This window comes from Vicia villosa, linkage group LG4, assembly GCF_029867415.1.
Source record: "Vicia villosa cultivar HV-30 ecotype Madison, WI linkage group LG4, Vvil1.0, whole genome shotgun sequence".
Lineage (NCBI taxonomy): Eukaryota > Viridiplantae > Streptophyta > Magnoliopsida > Fabales > Fabaceae > Vicia > Vicia villosa.
The window spans coordinates 136096348-136111888 of record NC_081183.1 but is presented as its reverse complement, the minus strand read 5'-3'; positions in this window follow the sequence as shown (position 1 = coordinate 136111888).

Sequence of the window (15541 nt, the reverse complement as noted above, 5' to 3'; positions counted from 1 at the left end):
CGTTTAAATGACAACCAATCAAATTGTTGTTTTATATATTATTCGTTCATTAAAATCATAAAAAAAAATTTATGCAAAAATCATTAAACTTTTAAGGTTGATAAAATTTATTGTAATTCCTATATTATTTACAATTATATCTTTCTTTTTTATCACTCTTTAAAATTCAACATATTCTTAACTATTATAATAAACTCATATATAATAATTAATCAAATAAACTCATTAGAAAAATAAATCTTATAAACATAATCAATTGATCATCTATATTATTCTTAAAATTCAACTTTTTCTTAAGTATGTATCTATAAAACTACATATAACATTTACTCAAATAAAATCATTTAAAAACTACTCCACCAATGAAATAATAATCTAAAATTTTAATGAAGTTTAAAATCTTATATACATTGATAATAATATATTATAAGCTAACCGCGCAACGCGCGGGTTATATACTAGTAAAATTATAACTATAAAGTTATAGTATACTGAAAAATTAGGTTTTATGGAGAAAAACTTATAGTATTATAACTATAGTATTATTAAATTATTAAGAATTGAAAATTCTTTGATATTTAATTAAGAAAAAAAAATTATCATTAATTGTTAGATGGATCATCATTCATCTACCTAAGTACTTAAAGCATCTTCATTAAAAAAAAAATTCTATTGAAGAAACTTCAAGTGACATAATGCATAACATAAAAGTTTTTTTTTTTTAAAAAAAAAACCTTAAATAGGATACTATAGTATTTGGTTTATAATAAAGTATTATATCATAATTAATATTTAATTTTTCTTATCATTGCATCAAAAAGTGCACGAACTATGCATAAGTATGACGTAATATTGTAGGGACCATTTATTAGTAGTATATACAATTTAAAATAAATTTTAAAAGAAATTCTAAAAAGCTCTTAAAAGTGTGTAATTAGATTATAAAATTCTTGTGGTAGCGGTGAAACACTTGAGTCTTGATAGTATGTCTGTACGAGTATCAATGTGGTATGTTCATTTGTTTTACATAATTTATTTTGTATAGAAAATAAAATAGGATAGGTAAATAAAAATTATATGAAAAATAAATATGAAGATATGAAAGAAGATTGATAAGCACATTATTTCTAAAATATATTTAAAATAAAATGAATTTTTTTTAAAAGAAATAATAAATCGGTGTCTATAATTTTTTTAATATATAAAAATATTTGAATCAATATTATATATATATATATATATATATATATATATATATATATATATATATATATATATATATATATATTTGTTCTGGAGTTATTCTAAAAAATATTTAAATCAATAGTAAAGTTGTTCTATTATTATTTAATATTTTTATCAGTAACTTCATTTTTCCGTTAATATTCAATATTTTGATTAGTAACTTCATGGTTTCGTTAATATTCAATAGTTTGATCAATAACTTCATATGCTTGTTAATATTCAATATTTTAATTAGTAAATCCATGTTCCCGTTAATATTCAATAGTTTGAGAAATAACTCCATGTTTATGTTAATATTCAATATTTTTATCATTAATTTCATGTGAAACAATTGCACGAGTATCGTTGTATTACGCGCAATTTTTAAAAATATTGTATCTTAAATTTTTAAAAAATGTCAAAACAAAGCTATTAGTAACATAAATAATTAAATAACAACACATTTTCTCCTGTTTGGATTCATACATTATTTTAAATATTTTTATTTTTTTTAATTGTAAAAAAAATAACTCGTGGGTTCGCACGAATTCTGGTATGGTTACCCATGCATTCAGACGGTATTGTTGTGTTGCCTGTGCGTACTCATGTGGTTGTTCCCTTTAAAACTGATGAGGTTGTTCCCGTTAAAATTTTAAATTTTATACATGACAAACAAATTGTATGATTAATAATTGGCTCCCCATTTGAGTTGAATCGTAGAAGAGTGTGATTTGAATCACATCTCTTCATGACTCGAATCATGAGACACATGTGACTCGGATCATAGCATTGTTCCTTTCTTTCCAACCTTTTATTAAAGTTGTTGTTTCTTTAATTCAAATTACTACTTTATGATTTGATAAAAACTTACTTTTTTTTAGTGTGTTCTAATCTCTTGAACCAATCTCTCTCAACTCTTATAACACATAAGAGAGAAGAAGTAAGAACTTCCTAAAAAGTGTGAATTAAAAAATCAAGAGAGTGAGTTGATCAATCAATTGATGAATGTGATCGATCTCTAAAAATTCACCAAGAACCTAGAAATCCATTTTTGCCAAGAACCTTGAGACAACCAAGTGTGTTCTTCATTCACCAACACCTATCTCCTTGTTGATATCTTGTAATAAACCTCCTAGAATATGGATCTTGTGAAAATGAGTTATGTGTGTGTGAGATTCTTCACATACTATTCATCATCTTCAATCTTTGTCAAGACCAGTGTTAAAGATCTCAACTCTAAAGATTGAGTGTGAGAGCTAGACTAAAGGTACATTAAGAAATCAAATATTTTTCTAAGTTAAGTTTTTGTGTATTAGGTGGAAGAATTGTTTCTTGGACATGAGTTTTGGTTGTGTCTTATTCTCAAAGAGAGAAGAGTGTCTCTATACTTCATTGAAGACTTTGGTGAAACCATGTGAAGGTTGTCGCAGAACAAAGTCGAGAGTTATCCAATTATCTCAAGCTAATGGCAATAGCTCAGACAAGTCTTCTTTATATTCAAGGAAAGAATCTTGCAGAAATGAAGCTTGGAATTGTAACACTCCAAATCTATCCCGCAATTATAAGCGAAAATCAGAGTGCATTTAAAAAAATATTCATCAAATATGGGATGTCACAATTCGACTAAACCAAATAAACATACTTATATTGCATTTAATAAAGATACATAGCATTCGAAACAAAACTTCATTCACCACTTACAACTTAAACTTATAAACACCTTTCAATTCAACTTAACACAAATGTCATCATGGAATACAATAATCATATAATAACGACTAATCCCCCCGAGTGCTACGTATCAGAGCAATGGACACCAACTCGACTTGCCATAAAGTAACATGAAGACTTCACATAAATAACCTCGGACCTCCACGACTAATCTTGAATACCTGCCCCTTTCCCATGGTAGGGGAAATATCAGCAAAGGGGTGAGATATCTTACAATATAAAGGAATGCATGATAAATAATATAGGAGATATAGATCATACATAATTTTACCACTTCGCATCTCGTATCATCTTACAACGATTTTCATCGCAAAACAACTTATCAATATAATACAACTTTCAAAGCGGCAACAATATCATTAATCAGTTAAGACAACATATTCAAATTCACAATTATACTAACATCACGTCACAAAAACATATCACCGTCTCGACAATTCAAATAACATAATCAACTTATGAAATGGCAACAATGTCAACAATCAACCATGACAATATATGCAATTCACAAGTAAGATTCCAACACATCACGATAAACATCTCATCATCAAGTCAACACATCACCACAAACATAATCAAATAAGACTCAAATGCAATTCACATGTGACTCGACTTATGCAAATGCATGTGGTACCATTTGGAGTAAAACTCCCACTGTCTCAAAATTTGCCATTGGGCACACCGTTGCTATTTGCCATCAAGGCCACCGTCGCTTTTGCCATTAAGGCCATCGTCTCTTTATGCAATGGATGTGACTCATTAAATGTAACATCCACACAAACACAACACACATAATTAACATGTCACGACATCATCTAAATCACCATCGAACATTATCAATATAATGTCGAACTTCAACAACAACAAAATCATCATTCATAAGAATGCACCACTTCTCAATCACGTCACTATGTTGCATCATCATACAACAATAATTCACCTCAAAATACATCACAATACAACTTATCAACATTGACCATAGGGTCTACGACAACGACAACAATTTCTACATACTAGCAACAACGACAACAAATTCATCATGTTAACAACAACCACAAATTCATCATATTATAACAAACATCAACGATTCATCATATTGCCAACAACATCAACACATTCATCATATTCCTTAATTCAATTAATCATCATAATACATTATATTCAATTTCATATATATTGTTAAGTCATCGCATGGCATCATCGTCGACTCATACATATCAAATACGCACAATTAATCGCATATAGCATACAACATCTTTATTAATCATGCATATCATCACATACATCATTATCTCTAAAACCCTAACTCTTACTATCCTTCTTTTCTTTATTGGGCTTAACCCACAATCCAATCTCATATTCTATATAGGCCCAATTCATAATATTACTCTAATTAGATAATTAAGTTAAATAACACACATAGTTGAATAATCACATAACATAACGAATATTATTCCCAATAATATTCCCCAACTACAATTGCTCCTTAACTTAATTAATACCAACTCGCAATTGTACTTCTCTGACTAATCCGACTAATAAATCCGACCACAACTTAACTGCTCAAAATAACATATTAATCTAAACTACGCCTTTAGAATAATACCGATAAACCTCGGCTTCAACTAATTCCAATGAATAAATCCTCGATCAATTTAATTAAATAATTAATTAAATTTGGGGCGTTACAGGAATACTTTATTATGGATAGAAATATTAATGGATCAAGATCATTGAGGATCTTTTATGTAGCAGTTGAGTATCTGCATCAACAAAAGAAATTGGCATTTGATCTATGTGTAGGCTAATGCAATCTGGCCATTAGTGTTTGGATTGATAATAGCTTATTGTATGAAAATATTTGTATATTAACTCTTGAAAATAGCGGAAGACGGGATTATTTCCCACGATTTTAAACCATTGAAGACTATAGTAGATGTGTTTTAAGTTGGCATCTCCTATATATTTACTAAAATATACCCATCATATTTTTGCGTATCATTAACTGCTAATTTATGAATTAAGTAGAAGTTAATCAAATTCTAGCTAGATAACGTGTTTATTTACTTGATATTATCTAGCATGCTAAGTATTAAAATCTCACAATATATAAACTAAAGTTTCAATTTTATTCATGTAAATATTAAGGTAGAACATGTCATTGGCGTACTATTTCCTAACAAAAATATCATTTTTAGTAATGATGTACAAATATTTCCCTATTGATTGAGTAAACTCAACCTTTTTCAAAAGAAACTCACAAAGAGCATTAGTGGTGTGAGAATGTTGAACAATACTTTCTCATCCTCAGTTCTTGTGTATGTTTTAAACATAGAGAATCATAGCAGACATGGTGGGAAGCGCAAGAATCTATCCGCCATATAGCTACAAGATTGATCTTAGTAATCATAATAATAAATGGCTTTTAGTTAAGTTAGCCTGTAATACAGGGCCCCTGTATATATGTGTTTGGTCTGCTCCAATACTTGCATTCTGAATGACCTAGTTTCCCATGATTAAAACAAATGAATTATGAGAAAGAAACATTTCTTTATCAAAGCATCCCATTTTTTTTAACATTATTGTAAGCAATGCAATAATCATATAAATCACCAGTAACTTCATTCTATTTCTTTTTTTTCAGCGATAATCATTCTTATGTCTGTCATAAGTTTAATTCTTTTTTATATCCTTTTCAACTTGAGTGGCATATCTTTAATGAAGATAATGTCAACTTTTTTCATTGTTATGAAAAATAACAAATTTTATTACCACCATTTAAAATGATTTTCCTCGAATTTAAAAAGTTTTGTTGAAGTCTAAAACAGTTGTTGTACTATAATCAGCAATATCTTTTGTAAACATGGTAAGAATGAAACGCCTTAAATTTGTTATTTTAAATAAAAATAATTTTAAAAAAATTTTTCTCTACCAAAGAGATTATTGAATAAATTATGTAATAGATTTTTCTCTTTAAGACATTTTGTGACGCTAACTAAAATCTTACAAGTCTCTAAGATAAAACAATTTAGTTATATTGTTCGGTATTCTACTGCATTATAAATATTGTTCTTGAATTACATTCTCAAATACAATGGATAGACTACACGTGATCATTTCAAAAAAAAATTGTCTACACAAACTTTTCTTTGTAGAAATTATTTTCGAAAACAACTTTTTTTAATAAAAGAATATTTCTAAAAGAAAAAAAAAAGTCGAAAAGTTCAATAAATATATAAATAAACAAATAAAGAAACTTTCAAAACTCAAAGAAAGGAGAAACTCCAAAGTTTAGTATTAGTAAAAAGTTTTTTTTTATATAAATACGATGCACCCAATTATATTCAAACAAATACATGTGTGTTAGGGGTGGACAAAGAAACACCACCCGACCGTCTCCGACCGAATCCGAAGATTTTTTGACTCAATGGATCGGTTCGGTTCGGTTGAACGGATAGCCGGTTCACTTGTTAGGGTCTAGCCGGTTTATTTTGATCGGTTTCGGTTTTTATTTTTGGGCCCGTCGGAATCTGAAACCGACCGAGTCCATGAACATATATCTTAAAAGTATGGCCCAATCCAACTCATTCCATTATGAAACCCTAGTATAAACAGAGTAGTCCTCTTACTCTCTTTGTTAATGCGTTGTTCCCCTCTTTTCTTTTCCCATCTCAAACCTCACCACCTCCATATTTCCTATTTGTGCGGCATTCCCTCTCTTCGTCTTTCACATCACCACCATCATTTATGTTCATCATCGTCGCTCTCATCTTGGTCTCTCACATCACCACGCATCTAAATCACCATGAATCTTTTCATCATTTTGTTATCTTGTCATGATAATTTATGGTTTGTGTTTAGAGTGTGGGATTTTTAAAAAGGATTTAGATTTGCTGAACTTCTAAATGATTTATAACTTTTTATTTTTGATTAGGGTTAAGGGTCAGTGGAATAGTTAATGGTTTAGCGAAAAAAGTTTGGGATTAGGGTTAAAATAGATTTGTATCTTGTGTTTATATTTTGTGTTTTTGTCTTGTGTATTACTTGATCTTATATTTTTGAGTTCGATTTTTATCTTCATTAATATTTGTTTTGATGATTTGCAGGTAGATAGTGAAATCTAATGAAATCAGATTTTCTTCTCCTTAGAACTCTATATTTGAATCTAATGAAATCAGATTTTCCTCTCCTTAGAACTCTATATTTGAATCTAATGAAATCAATTTTTCCTCTCCTTAGAACTCTATATTTGAATCTATCTGATCCTTTGATTTTTTGACTTTACAGGGCTACATCAACCAAGTGTTGGTAGGTGACAAGGTCTGATATGATAAACTACCTAGTTAAGCACTTCTTTCTTAATTTTTCTGATATATTGCTAGCTATTGTTGTTGTTAAATTGATAAAATGTCAAAATCTGTTTTACTGACTATGAACTTCATGTGTCAATGCTGGCTCTTGATGAATACCTAATGCTTGCTGATTATTTATGTTATTATTTGGTGTTATGTTATTATTTGGTGTATTACTATAATTATTATTATTTATCTAATATTAACTCCATTCTAAAATGCAGTTTTGTGTGGTGTTTTTCATTAACTCAGTGTTTTGGACTATACTGTTTGTTGCTATTTCCTCCATTATTGATTGTGTTGGATCAAATTATAAAATGTTAAAACTCAAGATATTTCTTAACTAGTTCACGTTTTTTTAGTTTACAGATTCACCTCTCCAACAATGATAAAATTATATATATCTTTCTCTTCTATGTAGGTTGACAAGTATATTGTTGTATATGCTAAACAACATATACTCAGGTAATTTTCCTTCAGGTTTTGATGGAGGTTTTCATCAAACTATTGTCAAACTAAGTTTTGAATTTAAAATGCAATTTATGTTTTTATTATATCATTAGGGATTTGTAATTTTTTAAATTTTTTTGAAGTATGTTGAACTGTTAGATTTAGTATTATCTAACATTTGGTTTTGAATTTTGATTTGTTGAGGTGAATGAAGGGTGGTAGAAAGAAAGTATAATATTTGATATTTTTGATGTTAAACTTAAAAGCACTTTTTGAGTTATTATAGTTATAATGTGCAAGTTTTTTATTGGAAGTTACTGCTATTCATGAATGAACTGGTGTCTTAATAATATTTGTGTTTTGATATTGAAAATTAAGTGTTATTCTATAAGATGTAATTTTTGTTATTTTTGTTATAATTTTTGTTATTCTTTAAGATGTATTGTTACTATTTATCATTTTTTTTTTGTACTTATTATTGATCGGTAAATTTTTCCAGGTTGAAGGCACAATTGGGAATGTAGCTATAAATTCTCATATTTTTGGATTGGTTTAACCATAATTTCAATTTTAATTTTTATTGGTTATGCAAATTAATTTGAGACATGTATTGGGAGTGTTAATAATTAATTTTATTTAAATTTCCTATTATTCTTTTAACTATTTTCAAATGAAAAGTTGAACAAATTAAAAAATAACTATGTTAAAGTGATTATATTGGTCCAAGTGTTAATAATTAATTTTATTTAAATTTCCAATTATTGTTTTAACTATTTTTAAATGAAAAGTTGAACAAATTAAAATATAACTATGTTAAAGTGATTATATTGGTCCAATTAAACTAATTTCAATTTTAATTTATTATTAAAAATAACTATTGAATTATTATTTGGGCTAAATTTTGTAATAGCCCAACAGCAAATAGTTTTTAATCAGAATTAAAAAAAATAAAAAAAATCTATTCAATTTGTTATTTGGGCTGAATTTTGTAATAGCCCAACAGCAAATGGAATCCGAAATAAACCGTCCAGTTACCCGAACCGTTTCAACCTGAACCCAAAAAAACCGATTTTTAATAGGGTCGAAATTGGGCCTATCTATACCACCCGAGGGTTGGGCCGGATTGGGGTTTTGGGCCCGAACCCGAACCGGCCCGAACCGATGTCCACCCCTGTGTGTGTGCATGGGGTTATGATTATAAGTTGATAAAGAAAAGGCCAAGACATTATAATACACGTGTCATCCATAAATGGCAATCATGTGTGTACCACCATATTTGGAATTAGTGTGAGCTTGCTTTTCAGTTCTCCATGTCAAGAATTTAAACTATGAATGTGTTTGGGTTATTTTTGAAACGTGCTTCTTGAGCCTCATGGATTGTATTTCTACAACCACCATAGCGTTGTGTCATAGATATTTAGAAGAAATGTCTCTGATTATTATTCCACCTTCACCACACTTGCTAATCGAACCCAGGTCTTACCAGATGCAATGTTGGATTGTTTTGTGAGTGGGCTTAAGCCCGACCTCTGTCGTGATGTTATATTCCAAAACCCTATCTCATTATCCAAAGTCCTATCACTGGCCAAACTCTTTGAGGAAAAATACACCCCACTTACTAAACTTACCCCCAACCCACAAAATCTTTCTACAATCCCAGTCCACACTCCCTGCCCCGACCCACAAACGCTATCTTACCCACTCCTTCAAATTGTTCCCAAATTCAAACACCAACGTCCCGAGTTCGTCTCATTCGTAGTATTACTGCAGCTAAGATTCAACTTCGGCGAGACAAAGGACAATGTTTCTATTGTGATGAAAAGTTTTCACCTAACCATCGTTGTCCAAATAAACACTACCTCTTGATGCAAGTGGATGATTCGGATCCACCAGAACCCGAAACAGACCCTCCAGATGATGATCCACTACTTGCTGTTCTTGAGTCAGAGCATCATCTCTCATTCAATGCTCTCAAAGGGGCATATAGTGTTGGCACAATTCGTTTCCAAGGTCAAATTCAAGGCGTCCAAATTCAAGTTTTACTTGATAGTGGCAGCTCTGATAACTTCCTCCAACCACGTATTGCTCAGTGCTTGAAATTGACAATCCATGAAGCTCCTCAATTTCAAGTACTCGTGGGAAATGATAGCACTTTGACAGCTTCTGGGGTGATTCATGATTTACCAGTAACCAGTCAAGGCCATACTCTTCACCTTCCGGTGTATCTGCTACCAATTACCGACGCTGATCTAGTGTTAGGCGCACCTTGGCTCAAAACTTTAGGTCCTCACATTGCGGATTATGATGCGTTGTCTATTAAATTCTACCTCAACAACAAATTCATCACTCTTAAAGGTAATCAAGTCATAGAACCAGACTAATCTCAATTTCATCACATTCGTCGTCTTCAGAATACTCATGCTATTGATTTATCATACATATTGTAATTCCATTCCATAGCACAACCATCATCAATAACTTATATTGATACACTCCCTGTTGACTTGGCCACTCTGTTACACCATTATTGGTCTGTGTTTGATGAACTTACACGCTTACCGCCACCTTGAGATCAGGATCATTCAATCCCTCTCATTGAGGGGAGTAACCCTTTGAAGGTCAAACCCTACCATTATCCCCATAGTCAGAAGGCTGAGATTGAAAGAATTGTGTCCGAGATGTTGAAGCATGGTATTATTCAACCCAGCACGAGTCCATTTTCTTCCCCTGTTTTGTTAGTAAAAAAAAGGACGGATCCTGGCGCTTTTGCACTGATTATCGTGCCTTAAACGCGATTACAATCAAGGACAGTTTTCCCATTCCCACCGTGGATGAATTGTTAGATGAATTGTTTGGAGCTGCTTACTTTTCTAAGCTGGATTTGCGTTCTGGGTACCATCAAATCCTAGTCCATCTTGAGGATCGTCATAAGACTGCGTTTAGAACTCATCAAGGTTTGTATGAATGGCTTGTCATGCCTTTCGGCTTAACAAACGCCCCGACTTCATTTCAAAGTCTTATGAACTTTGTTTTTCACGGCCAATTACGCAAGGTTGTGCTGGTTTTTTTTTATGATATACTTGTGTACAACCCCTCTTGGTCTTCCTATCTTGAACATTTGGAAGTTATGTTAGGGCCGCTGTAACAACATGAGTTGTTTGCGAAAGTCTCCAAATGTTGCTTTGGTCTCACATCAGTGGATTATCTAGGCCACACCATCTCCAGTCAAGGGGTTGAGATGGATAAATAAAAAATTCAAGCGGTATTAGAATGGAAAGTTCCTACTTCATTCAAACAGCTTCGTGGTTTTTTAGGGTTATCTGGCTACTATCGGCGTTTTATTCGCAATTATGCTGCTGTTGCGTCACCACTGACAGAATTGTTAAAAAAAGATGCTTTTAATTGGACATCTGTTGCTACTGATGCTTTTAATAAGCTCAAACAAGCCATTACACAAGCTCCAGTTCTGACATTACCAGATTTTCGTTTACCTTTCACCTTGGAAACGGACGCATCCGGTTCGGGCATTGGAGTTGTGCTCAGTCAAGCTCGCCATCCTATTGCATACTTTTTGAAGAAATTGTGCCCTCGAATGTAGAAAAAATCCGCTTATGTGCGAGAGTTGTATGCCATCACCGAAACTTTAGCAAAATTTCGCCACTATCTTATTGGCCATAAGTTTGTTATCAAAACTGATCAACACAGTCTCAAATCACTCACTGATCAATCAATTCAAACCCCTGAGCAACAACACTGGCTTCACAAATTCCTTGGCTATGATTTTACGATTGAATACAAACCAGGTGTTGATAACATAGCAGCTGATAGTCTCTCCCGTTCCTTCTGCTTGGCTATGTCGATATAAACTCCTCAACTTATTTCAATGATATCTGCAGCTGTGAATGATGATCCTTCTTTAGCTGAGATTCGAAATAAATGCTTGTTGGGAACCAATTCTATACCACATTATCAGGTCATACATGAAATGTTATTTTGGAAAAATAGGCTGGAGATACCTCAAAAACCTGACTTGATTCACATCATATTGACTGAATTTCATTCTTCTGTTGTTGGGGGTCATGCTGGAGTCACACGCACCAAATCTTGCATAGCTTCCCAATTCTTTTGGCCTAATATGGCAAAGGACGTCAAGGAGTTCATTTCGAAATGCCTAATTTGTCAACAAGCAAAGCATTCTACTGCCTTACATGCAGGGTTACTACAGCCCCTACCCATTCCACAACAAATTTGGGAAGACTTATCAATGGACTTCATAACCGGATTGTCGTCATCTAATGCTTACACTGTCATTTTTGTGGTTGTTGACAAGCTTTCAAAATATAACCTTTTCTTGCCCCTCAAAGCTGATTATAATAGCTCCAAAGTTGCTGAAGTTTTCCTTCACATAGTAGTTAAACTTCATGGTTTTCCCAAGACAATTGTCTCTAACAGAGATCATGTATTTACTAGTCAATTTTGGCAACATTTGTTCAAACTCAGCGGCACTACTTTGGCCATTAGTACCGCCTATCACCCACAAACTGATGGGCAATCTGAAGCTGTTAACAAATGTTTGGAGTTGTACCTTTGTTGTTTCACTAGTGAATCACCTCGACAGTGGTCCAAATTGTTATCTTGGGCTGAGTATTGGTACAACACATCCTTCCACACTAGTATTGGAATGACTCCTTTCAAAGTTGTGTACGGTCGCGATCCTCCAACACTTATTCGTTACGAAGTTAACAAAGTTGATCCTCCCTTGCTGCAACAAATGTTAACTGAACGAGATGATACCATCACAACTCTCAAGTACAATCTGGCGCGCGCTCAACAAATTATGAAAAAGTTTGCTGACACCAAACGTCGTTTTGTTGAATTTCAAATTGGTGATATGGTTCTTGTCAAATTGCAATCATACAGAAAACACTCAGTGGTATTAAGGCGTAATCACAAACTCAGTATGCGCTACTTTGGTCCTTTTCTCGTGATCGAAAAAATTGGACAGGTTGCTTATAAGCTCATGCTTCCTCCTGCTGCGAAAATTCACCCCGTGTTTCATGTGTCGGCTTTGAAACTATGTAATGGAGATCATTCCACTCAGCTGCTGCCTCTATGATTGACCACCACTGAATAAGGACCAACTTTACTGCCCCTTGCCATTATTGGTCACCGTACAGTCATTCACAATGGCCAACCAGTCCGCGAAGTACAAGTGCAGTGGGAAGGCATGTTACCAACCGAAACTACTTGGTAAAATTGGTCTGAGTTTCATACTAATTATCCTAATCTTGAGGACAGGTTCTTGTTAATGAGGGGAGTAATGTGATGAGTAAGGATAATACTTGGAGCTGGCAACAGGTGGATGCTGAAGGAAAAGGACAAAAACATGTGGCAAACGATCCTTGCATCATGGAGCCAAGGAGGGGCAAGAGAGAGAATTCCTAACAGAAAATATTCCTCTGGTTAGTACAAATAGAGGGACTGCAGTAGTGATTAGGTATGCAGAATTTGATACGTCTTTTCCCTCTCTAGTGGCATTCCTTGTGAATGAATTTCTTTTCTTTTAGTTGCAATAAACTTGTATTTTTCATTCCAAGAAATGATTGAGTAATCATCCTCAATCAAGTATTTCTTAGATTCTTCATTGTATTTGTTTTACATATAGTGAAGAGATCTATTTGAAACTTTCTGCTTTAGTCCTGTTACAAATTTTCTGCTACAAAGTTTTGCTACTGTTACAGTAGATTATTTAGGAATTAAAGTGTTTGTACCCACATGGTTGAGTTTATTTGAATGTGATATAAAGTCATGTAACATGGCAAACAAAGACTAAATTTTGATGAAAACATATTAATTTAATGTTAAAAACGTTTTGGAAATGATTATTTTACGATTACATATTATTTTTTATTATAAAAAACTTTAGGTGAGTTAAGTTGGCATCATAACTCAAATAACGATATTCATAAATTATCTATTAAAAATAGAAAATTTCTTTACCCATCTCACTATGGGGGTCACCCCCAGCAAAATCCCAAAATTACCCCTGCTTCGGAGATGCATCTCCGAAGTTATTATTTTTAAAGATTTTTCATACATTTCGGAAATGCGTCTCTGAAAACACCAAAAAAAGTGGTGTTTTCGGAGATGCATTTCCGAAGTCAAAAAAATTCAAAACCGTGAATATTTCGGAAGTTCATTTCCGAAAATATTCTTGCATATACAATTTTCCCTCCTTCACTATTTCATCATTTTTTCTCCAAAACTTCTCCAAACCCTCTCCAAAACTCAATCAATCTCCATCCATTTTTCGTCTCAAAATCAAGTTTCAAACCGTTGATCACGTTAAAGGGAGCATAGAAAGCTACAATTTGAGGTAAACATCTCTTATTTCATCCCCTATTACATTGATTCAACAAATTTATGCTGAAACCTGCGATGGTTCGGAAGTTCATTTCCGAAATATATTACCTAACAAATTTCGGAAATGAACTTCCGAAATATGCCCTGGCAGTTAAAAAAAACAGTTTTGGCCAATTTTGCTAATTTTTGCATATGTTAGGTATGGTGCATCCGGACAACATTGTGCAAGACGATGACATAGTAGTTCCGGAAGTTGTCAACGTTAATAACGATCCGGTTATCGACGTTAAATCTATGATCAATGCGGTTGATGTTCGGCAACAATTTACAAATGATCGGAGCTTTGGTAGTCGCGAACAATTGATTGATTGGGTTCGGAACGAAGCTAGTAAACTTGGATTTGGAATTGTTATTTTAAGGTCCGACAATGGAAATAGTAGGCGGAAAGCTTTCGTTGTTTTGAATTGCGAACAGGGTGGGAGTTATGCACAATCAAACCGGGTGCTAAAACACGAAGACACGGGATCGAGAAAGTGCGGGTGTCCGTTTAAGTTGCGCGCGACTCAGAGGGTTGATGATTTGTGGCGTTTAACCGTAATTTTTGGAATTCATAATCATGCCTTGGATGCCAAGTTATACGGACATCCAATGGCGTGTCGTTTGTCCCGCGAAGAGAAGAATGTGATTTCGGATTTAACGATAGTCAAAGTGGCGCCTCGCAACATACTTGTCGATTTGAAGCGTAAAAAACCGGATAGCGTTTCAAATATCAAGCAAGTTTACAATGAACGACACAATCTCAAAGTTTGGAAAATGGGCCCTCGCTCGAAAATGCAACAACTTTTGAAACTATTAGGCGATAACAAATATGTGTCAAGCTTCCGAACGTCCGAGGACAAGGTTACGGTGCGTGATATTTTTTGGACTCATCCCGAAAGTATCAAATTATTCAACACATTTCCAACCGTTCTTGTCAGGGATTCGACATACAATACAAACAAATATAGGCTTCCTCTTCTAGAGATAGTTGGTGTGACCTCGACGGACAAGACTTATTCGGTCAGGTTTGCTTTTTTGGAGTGTGAAAAAGAAGAAAACTTTACATGGGCTTTGGGAATATGCAAGTCTTTGTTAGTTGATCAAAAGGTTATGCCAGACGTCATTGTCACCGACCGGGACAATGCTTTGATGAATGTGGTTGATACCGTCTTCCCGACATCGACCGCGTTACTTTGTCGGTATCACATAACTTGCAACGTGAGAAGTAAGTTGAAACCCGCGGTTGGGACAAAAGATAGGCCGGATGAAAACGGTAAAGTTATCAAAGACGGTGTTGTGGTTGATAGGATAATGGCGGCATGGAGGGAAATTTTAGATGCATACTCCGAAGAGGTGTATACAGAGAAATTGGTACACTTTAG